General features: G+C 44.2%; 1 long non-coding RNA gene across 1 annotated transcript in view; it reads right to left on the bottom strand.

Moving 5' to 3' along the window:
- Nucleotides 1–418: 418 nt before the first annotated feature.
- Nucleotides 419–9,144, bottom strand: part of LOC119086839 — a 31,893-nt gene continuing 23,167 nt past the window's right edge. Inside the window, exons 2-3 of the long non-coding RNA XR_005090205.1 lie at nt 2,525–2,656; nt 419–1,445 (exon numbers count right to left, since the gene is read on the bottom strand). This is a non-coding gene — a long non-coding RNA (uncharacterized LOC119086839). The remainder of the gene's footprint in view (nt 1,446–2,524; nt 2,657–9,144) is intronic.

The following is a 9,144-nucleotide window of genomic DNA, read 5'->3' as shown; positions in this document are numbered from 1 at the left end:
TTGTAGAAACATGAATATCTATAAAGCAATCACAAGAAGAAAGTTTATAAACATCCAAACAGAAATATGGCATTTTAAAGATGTCAAGTCAGCAATCAGACAGCTTCCAGTAAGGAAAATGAAGGACAGACATTACCAGTGACTTCTACTAAATAACTAGTCCTCAATTTCTGTTTCCTATGGTTAGTTGTTACAGGTTTCCTTTAGTGATACCTGAGATGTTTGAATCTTGCCAGTCTATTTAATACCACTATAGTTTAGAAGTTAATTTGGGTGAAATAGTAAATTTTACATTTGTAATACTTTAGTAGCATACCATCAGAGCTCAAAATCCAAGGATCAGTCAGGCATGGTGGCACACACCTTTAAGCCTAATGGTGGAGAGGTAGAGGCAGGTGAATCTCTGAGCTCCAGGCCAGCCTGGTCTACATAGTAAGTTCCATTCCAGGTTTGCTACATAGTTAGACCCTGCCTCAAAAATAAAGTTGTTTTTAGCAGCAAACTCTCCATACTTTAGGGTCCTTATGCTGTCACTGTGTATGTGTCACATGTGTGTGAGTGCTAGTGCACGTGTGCAAAAGTGCCCATGTGGAGTCAGAGAAAACTTGTGTCAGTTCATTCTCCTCCCATCACAGGTTCTGGATGTGCAGAAGGAGCTTCTCTGTGCACAGTGGAGAGCAGCACTGACCCAGAGCCTGCATCAGGGTTGTGTGGACTCAGTAGCACCAGCTTTTCAGGACCTTCTGGCTTTCACTGCCAGATTGTCACTGCAGGGGCAGCCAGCCTGTGGGACTGAGCAGCTTCCGGGTTCTCTGTCTGCAGTGTGCATGTGGGCATTGCTGGACTACCTAGTGCATGTCACAAAAAATGACCTATGATAGTAATAATGTTATAAAATATCACCTTTTCTATTATGAAATAGTTCCTATTTATCATATAGTGTCCTGAAAAAAATAATATACCCAATTTTTCTTTTGTTCTAGAGAAGGCTGCCTAGTATGGGGATTGTAATAAATATCAATTACAAAATTAATATTCTTAACAGAATTTAACTTGTAGGTGAATATCTTAGGGGGAGGGGGAGGCCTTCCTAGTGTGTGTCACACTGACCTATGTACTGATAAGTTATATATATATATATATAGTAAAAACTTCACACTCCCACTAAGGAGATTTAGTTATCCTGTTTCCTATGCTAGAGATGGGTATATAACCCCGTTCTTTTCCATCTCTAGTTCAAGTGGTTCTATGTTTAGGGAAAATCCCACCAGGGAGCTCCAAGAGAAACAGTACAAGGTGATAAGAAAGACCCAAGTGAGCAGCACAGAGTGAAAGATCATGAAATACTGTGTCGGCAGCACCATGATTCATCTGGTTGAGGCCGATGAGAGGGAGAGTGGCTGCACCAGATGAACTCTCACGACCTTCTCTGCAGCATCTTCAACCTGCAGCAAGGGAACAGGTCTATTGAAGGGTCTGAGGACAACCTGGGTCATTTCTCCTGAATGCCCTATACCCATTATCACCACCCCACAGTCACCCTCACTGAGGTCATCCAGTTCCCTCCTCCATCACTCCTGGTCTCTGTATCCCTGGAGCCTCTGCTGTCTTCCTCCCTTCTTTCCCATGTTCCAGAGTCAGCCCCAGGCCCTGCTGCAGACAGGAAATTCAGAATAAAGTGGTGATGACTGGCTCTGCCTCCTGACTCTGGGCCTGATGGGAGGAGCCAGAGGAGCAGGGTGGAGCACTATCCAGAGAGGGGTTGCATACAGCTTTCTTATCCATTCTTTCTCAGCCTTAGACTGGAATGCACAGATGTGTGAGGGGCAGGAACTGTCCCTGCCCCACCTTGTCCTTCTGGGCAGCCCAAATGGAAACAGTAGACTCTAGCAGCAGCTCAGTCCCACAGCCTCCAGTGTGGACACTGCTCCAGGGGTTCTGGAGGCTGCTGTTGCTGCTTGATTCATTTCTATTTTATGTGTATGGGTGTGAGTCTGTAAGCCTGTAAGTGCACTGTGTGAATGCCTGGGGTCTGTGCAGAAGAAGGAGCTGGATTCCCTGGACCTGGAGCTGTATGGTTATGAGCTGTCATGTGGGTGCCGGGAATGGACCCTGGGTCTGATGCACGAACAGCAAGTGGTCTTGCCCCTGGGCCATCTCTTTGTTTATATCTTCTTTATCTTTGTCTGTGAGATGGAATCTTCTTCCCTCTACACACTAAGTGAAACTACCATGTTCTTTTGTGCTACTGCTGTCTCCACATCTGCATCATGGGACGCTCCTAACTAGGAACTTGCTGTGTTCCCTCCTCATTTCCCAAAGATAAGTGACATGATTCCTGTCCTATAAAGGCCGAGCATACAGAAGCTATGGCTAGCAAGTGACATGAACTCCAGGTTTCCTGTCTCCTTTCTCAACACAATGCTGCAGCTGAGGGACAAGAGCAGGACTCCAGGAATTCAAACTTGCTTTCCTATTTCTCACCCATCTGTCCCTTATCCCTCTCCCTACACTGTCCTCATACCTGTCATTACAAAGGATCCTCCTCAGACAAGAAGCAGGAGGGAGCAGGTGAGGATTATCAGCAAAACATAGGAATTGGGCTTGATGGCCATGGACAAAGCCTGGTCCACATCTGGAGTAGCAGTTGGTAAGGCTGAAGTGGAAACACAAGTTGAGTCTTTGAACACACCTCAAAGATGAGGAAATCTCACCTTAGCTTGTGGGTCTTCAGGTAATTCAGCAACATACAGAGTTCTACTTGGTGGGTCCTGAGTAGGAAGGGAGAGGGCATGTCCCCTGTCCTCAAAAGACTCTTGCAGCTATTGTAGGGGAAGCATGGTAATGATGGGGCCACATCTTCCTTAGTGGCAGAAGAGGAACTGACCTGTGAGGATGGTGGCAGGGAAGAAGAAAAATCAAGTGAGATGAAAAGCAGGGTCTAGAATGAGGAAAAGTAAAGCATGTAAAGGATGCTCAGCAGTGAGAGTGTGTGTGAACCACAGTGAGTGAACAATATGAAGACAATGAGATAGAGGGTGAGAAAAGAAGTGAATGATGGAAAAAATGGCCAGCAACCCAAGATCTCATAGTGATTAGATTATTACACACACACACACACACACACACACACACACACACACACACACCCCTCATCTGCAGTGAGTCTCCTCCCCTTCTTCCCAGTTTCCTGTAGGCTCCAGCTTTTCTTCCCAGTGCGACTTGAACTCCTCAAGCCAGGACCTGCAGTCCCCCTGTGAGGTCTTGTTTAAGAAGGCAGTTAAATTCCTATTTTTCTTCACCTCTTTTATCCAGCTGGATTCACAAACAAATTTAGCCCACTTTCTAGTGCTTGGGTGAACATGCAACATTTTGTGTCAATTGAGGTCAGTGTCCCAGGATCCATTGAAATCTCCATCTACTTCATGGCAACAACATATCGTGGTCTGCAGAGTGAGGGGTCCTGTGCCCAAGGGACAGAGATCAGCCTTTGGCATTGACAAATCCTGTCTGCCTACCCACCTCCCTTCCCATCCTCTGATCTTGCTCTACCTTCCACATTTCAGCCTTGCTGCTGGACCTCTTAGGTACAACTACTAGTGATTCTTTTTTTTTTCCTCCATGAAAACAATGAATATTCTTAACCTATCATAAATCCTATTCTTCCCTTCAGGGAGCCATCTAATATGTTCTTTATTTAATTTGTAGCAGTGGGAATTAAACCTAGGGCCCCATGCATGTTTTTGTGTCTTTTTCACTCTTGGTGGGTCCTTCCTATTTTACTTTCTTTTATAAAATTCTTGACACAATTTAGACTTTTCTCTTAAAGCCTTGCAAGCCTGGATGTCCACATCTGACCACTGTTGTCCTCTACAGAGAAGATCCACCTAGAGCATCATATTTAAGGTTAAACTGTTATCAGCTAAAACATTGCAACATTAAACTTAAGTTGTTTAGTAATGTTGTGCAAGGTTCCTATATATTCACACTTGTACAAAATCAATTTTGGAGTGACATTTAACAATGTAATAAATTAAAAAATTCAAGACTATAGTTAAGGGAAGGTCTCTGATGTACTAACCTTGCTTTTTGGCTTCTCTTCTTCCATTTCTGGCTAAGAATTCTTGTTAACTGAAGTATATTGACCCAAAGCATGGGTTTTGTGCTTAAAAACTCTACCTGTGGGTTGGTGCTACACTGGGATCCCAAACACCCAGTGTAGTTGCTGACCAGCTAATAAAGAGTTTCTATTGACTTAAATCTGTGTCTGAAAATTCTTCTCCAGTGAGTTTCCCACAACATTTCTGGAAATCCCAAGGACATCCCAGAGAAAGACCTTAAGACACCAGAGATCTCAGAGCCCCTTGGATTAGGGAAGAATGTGGTGGTCAAGGAGCTCCTAGGACAGTGGTCCTCAGCCTGTGGGTCTCAACCCTTTTCAGGTCAAAGGGCCCTTTCAAATGAGTCCCTCATCGGACATACTGCATACCAGATATTCACATTACAATTATAACAGTAGCAAATTCCAGTTATGAAAGAGCAACAACAATAATTTTATGGTTGGGGGTCACCACAACATGAGGAACTATATTAAAGGGTCACAGCATTAGGAAGGTTGATATCCACTGTTCTAAGGGGTGTGAACCTGAGTTCAGGGTCCTGACACTCTCTTTGATCAATTACCACCTAATGCTTCACAGGAGTCTGACTTTTCCACCCCAAAAGAAAACAAATTAGAAAGTCATCTGGTCTATCACATCTGGAGGTGAGTTTGGTTAAGGTGCCTTCTCTTTGGACACACAGGAGAGGTCTAACAAGGTCACTGATCCAGTGTCCAGAATCTGTGAGACCTCACTTGATTCACAGTTCAGGTGTATGAATGTGTGGCGGTCAGCACTGGTTGTCTTCACTCTGTGTGTGTGTGTGTGTATGTGTGTGTGTGCGTGTGTGTGTGTGTGTGTGTGTGTGTGTGTCTGTCTGTCTGTCTGTCTGTCTGTCTGTCTGTCTGTGTGTTTCTGTCAGTTCTGGTTCTCTGTATTGGCCAGTGGCTTTCTCTCATATGAGAATCCCCTGGTTTAAGACATGTGTCCTTCCTATTGGGAACCTAAATCTTTTTGGGGTTCTTCCAAGTCACCTAGAGAAAAAACAACAAACAAAACAATAGAAATAAGGACCTTCCCTGTCCTCCCTGAGTGGGAGCACTTGCTTGGTTCATTACTTGACTCCTGCTCATGGTCAGGGTTGGTCTCTGTGTGGAGGTGAGGAAGGGCCAGGCTTCTCATTCAGGGACCTCTGTCATCTAAGTTACTGCACACAGAGAGGGGGAAATAGTTCCCAGGTGAGCATTCCCTCCACTCCATATCTTGTGGGGGGCCATTCCCCACCCTGACATTTCCCCAGAATACTCTTGAGTAGGAGCAGCAGGAAATATTAGTTAGAAGAACAGAGGGGAGAGAAAAAGATAGAAAATACAGGATAGCCTCGAGAGGGCCTGGGTCCTAATCCATGGGGCACTGACTCTCTCTGCCAAAGGTTTTTTAAAAGAATGCCAAGGGTTGGAGCAAAAGACCTCCCCAGCACAGGCAAGTGCAAACCATCTCAGACACCTGTACTCAGGTCCATGGTCTAATCATCTTCTTTATGCAGACCTGGCAGGTAATGCTGTGGATGATTGATTGATAAATAAAACACTGATTGGTCAGTAGCCAGGGAGGAAGTATAGGCAGGAATAGCAGAAAGGAGAATTGAGAGAACAGGAAGGTGGGGAGGAGGAGATGCCAGCCTGCCGTCCAAGGAACACCATGTAGGGGTAGCAGGTAAAGGCATGGAACATGTAGTGACATATAGATTAACAGAAATGGTCTGGGTATAAGAATAAGAGCTACACAATGGTAGGCCTGAGCTAATGGCCAAGAAGTTCAAATAATATAAGTGTCTGTATATTTATATTATAAGTGGGCTACTGGACTACTGGGACTTGGCAGGACCCAGAGAGAAAAACTCTAGCAACGAGGTAAAGACACTAGGAAACCTAAAATGGGCTCCAATAATGTCTGATCTATGCAGGCCTGGGGAAGGGGAAATGTCCTCTGAGCTGAACCCAAAGGAAAAGAGGCAGTTCCACTCCTTTCTCTTTCATGATTTCTGTCTTGTTTTCAACTAATGGTCCATATAATTGGAAAACTCAAAACTCACCATTCTCTGAAGAAAAAGAAAGAAAGAAAGGAAGGAAGGAAGGAAGGAAGGAAGGAAGGGAGAGAGAGAGAGAGAGAGAGAGAGAGAGAGAGAGAGAGAGAGAGAGAAAGAAAGAAAGAAAGAAAGGAAGAAAGAAAGAAAAAAAGAAAGAAAGAAAGAAAGAAAGAAAGAGGAAGAAAGAAAGAAAAGATAACTCCAGGGTGGATCAGGAGGATCCCTGCCAGACAACACAGCTTGAACAAAATGGATTTTCTCTTCTTTCCTACACTGACCAAGGAGATTGTAAACAATTTTCAATATGTGATTTTAGAAAGATTAAAGACAACTGCTAAGATGATTTCCTTTGTCACCCAGTTGGCCCCAGATCTTAGAAAAAATTATAAAAGTGAAAAAAAGGAAAAGTATAAATAATTCCCAGCTGCTGGAGATAGCTCAAAGGTGTTTAACTACAGAGAACTGATTGAATCAAGACCTTTTGCATGAACTGAAAGCCACCATCATCTTCTCTGATGATGAGACAGATTTTCAGACACCCAGAAAAATTTTGGTGTCTTACCCGCTGTTAGAAGAATGCCTGCTAGCTGAAAGTACTGCCTCCAATCAAAAGATACAAGTGGACTATAACACAGATTTACAACAATTATTCCACAAATGGGACATCTATATTACATTCCCTGCCCCTAAGTCTCAGGAATCATCATAAGGGAATGTCTGATTCAGTGTTTATAGTAATAAGTTTTTCTTCCTTCAGTTTAAAGAGTTTTTGTTATTTTTTATGTATTCATCTTTAGTGTTTACTTTTAGTATATGGGTGTTTTGCCTGCACATAGGCCTGTGCACCATGGACATGCATTGCTGTCAGAAGCCAGAAGAGGCAACTGATCCACTAGAACTGGAGTTACAGACAGTTGTGAGCTGTGGGTGCTGGGAACTGAACTCAGGACCTCTGGAAGAGCAGTCAGTGATCTTCACCACTGAGCCATCTCTCCAGCCACTAAAATAAATTTATTTACAAAGACACAAAGTTGGGAAGTGGTGAGAATGGGTCTGGAAGGAGTGAAGGGAAAGTGTTGGCCATAAATATGATGAAAATCCATGTATGCAGGCATGACAATCACAAAGAATAAAAATACTGTGTTTAAAATGCCTTGTTCACATATAGAGACCCACAGCCAGACATTATGAAGAGAGTAAGGGACCTTGGATCACTGAGCCCTAAATGGGATATCTTCAACCATCCCCTCCTCTCAGAGCTCAGGGAACCCTGTGGAAAGAGGAGGCGCAAAGAGTGTAAAAGCCAGGGAGGATGGAGGACCCCAATAAAACAAGGCCCTCTACATCAGCATGAGCAAAGCTCACAGGAACTCACAGGACTGAAGCAGCATGTACAGGTCTGCACAGGTCTGCACCAGGTCCCCGTGTTTATGTCATGGCCTCCAGTTTAATGTTTTTATGGGATTCCTGACCATGTGAGCAAGTTTGTCTCTGTGAAGAGACACTGTGACCACAGCAACTGTAGAAGTCATTGTCCTATTGCTGTGAAGAGACACCATGACCACAGCAAGTGTAGAAGTCATTGTTCTATTGCTATGAAGAGACAACCATGACCACAGCAAGTGTAGAGGTCATTGTTCTATTGCTGTGAAGAGACACCATGACCATGGCAACTGTAGAGGTCATTGTTCTATTGCTGTGAAGAGATACCATGACCATGGCAACTGTAGAGGTCATTGTTCTATTGCTGTGAAGAGATACCATGACCATGGCAACTGTAGAGTCACTGAAAAAAAGAAACCATGACCATGGTGACTCTTTTTTGTTTGTTTGTTTGGATTTTTTATTTGTTTGTTTGGTTGGTTGGTTTGGGTTTGTTTTGGTTTGGTTTTTGGTTTTCTAAGACAGAGTTTCTCTGTGTAACAGCTCTGGCTGTCCTGGAACTTTCTTTTGTAGATCTGCCTGCCTTGGGTCCAGCATGCTGGGATTAAAGGTGTGTACACCTTTATTTCTTAATTTATCCTTTACCTGTCCGCCTCCTCCTCCTCCTTCTCCTCCTCCTCCTCCTCCTTCACCTGAATTGCCTTCCAGCATGCATTAGGCCCTTTATCAGTCTTCTAAGGGCTGAGGTTACAGGCAGAAGTCACCACACAGAGCTTTACTTTCCACTCGATGTACTGAACCACCACGCAGTTCACCATTCTTACATCCTTCCCCCACACTCCCACCCAGGAAGGAAGGTGCATTAACCAACTCCTAAACTAGCTGGACCACATGCCTCTGGCTGAGGACACACCAAAGGAAATCCATCTTCTCTCACTTGTATGGGGCAAGGGTTAAAACACATACAATGCTGCCAGCTGTGCTGAGTGGTGCATAAGGAAGTTTTGGCCCTTGCCTCCCAAGCCCTCCTAGGCTACTTCCTGGGGGACAATAGCAGGTAATGGTGTTCATTTCCACAGGCATTGCATAGTTTTTCTCTAAAGGGTACATAATAATATTTCTAGCTTGGCAAGCCACTCATCTGGCTCCACATCAAACACTCTTTCCCACCTTCAGTGTAAAAGAAGCTCAAGAGACTTAGGGTCCACAGGTGACCACATTTGGCCTCTGTAGTAGTCTTCTGACCCCAGGTCAGGTAGCATCTTGTATCCCAGTTTGGGCAGTTTGGGGACATAAGTCCCAAGACCAGGGGAGAGAGAGACCTCCACCCTCAGGAATTGACAGTAGCCAGGGACACTTGGGCTGTTGATTGGCAGGAGTGCTTATCTTGAATCCCTTTGGCCTGTGAGAGGTGGAGCCAAGTCAGTTCCCTGAAGTTTACTCAAATGTTTTAAGTTTACAAAAAGAGATGCAAATTTTAGACATAGTAGCATTACCACTGTGTGTAATCTGTATTGAAATCCACAAAAGCAGTAGACTCACACCTTGGAGTAAAAGCTTGGGGGCCCAAAA

This window comes from Peromyscus leucopus, chromosome 8a (genome assembly GCF_004664715.2).
Source record: "Peromyscus leucopus breed LL Stock chromosome 8a, UCI_PerLeu_2.1, whole genome shotgun sequence".
Classification (NCBI taxonomy): Eukaryota; Metazoa; Chordata; class Mammalia; order Rodentia; family Cricetidae; genus Peromyscus; species Peromyscus leucopus.
Note: the sequence above shows the minus strand (reverse complement) of the source record. Positions and strands in the feature narration are given on the sequence as shown.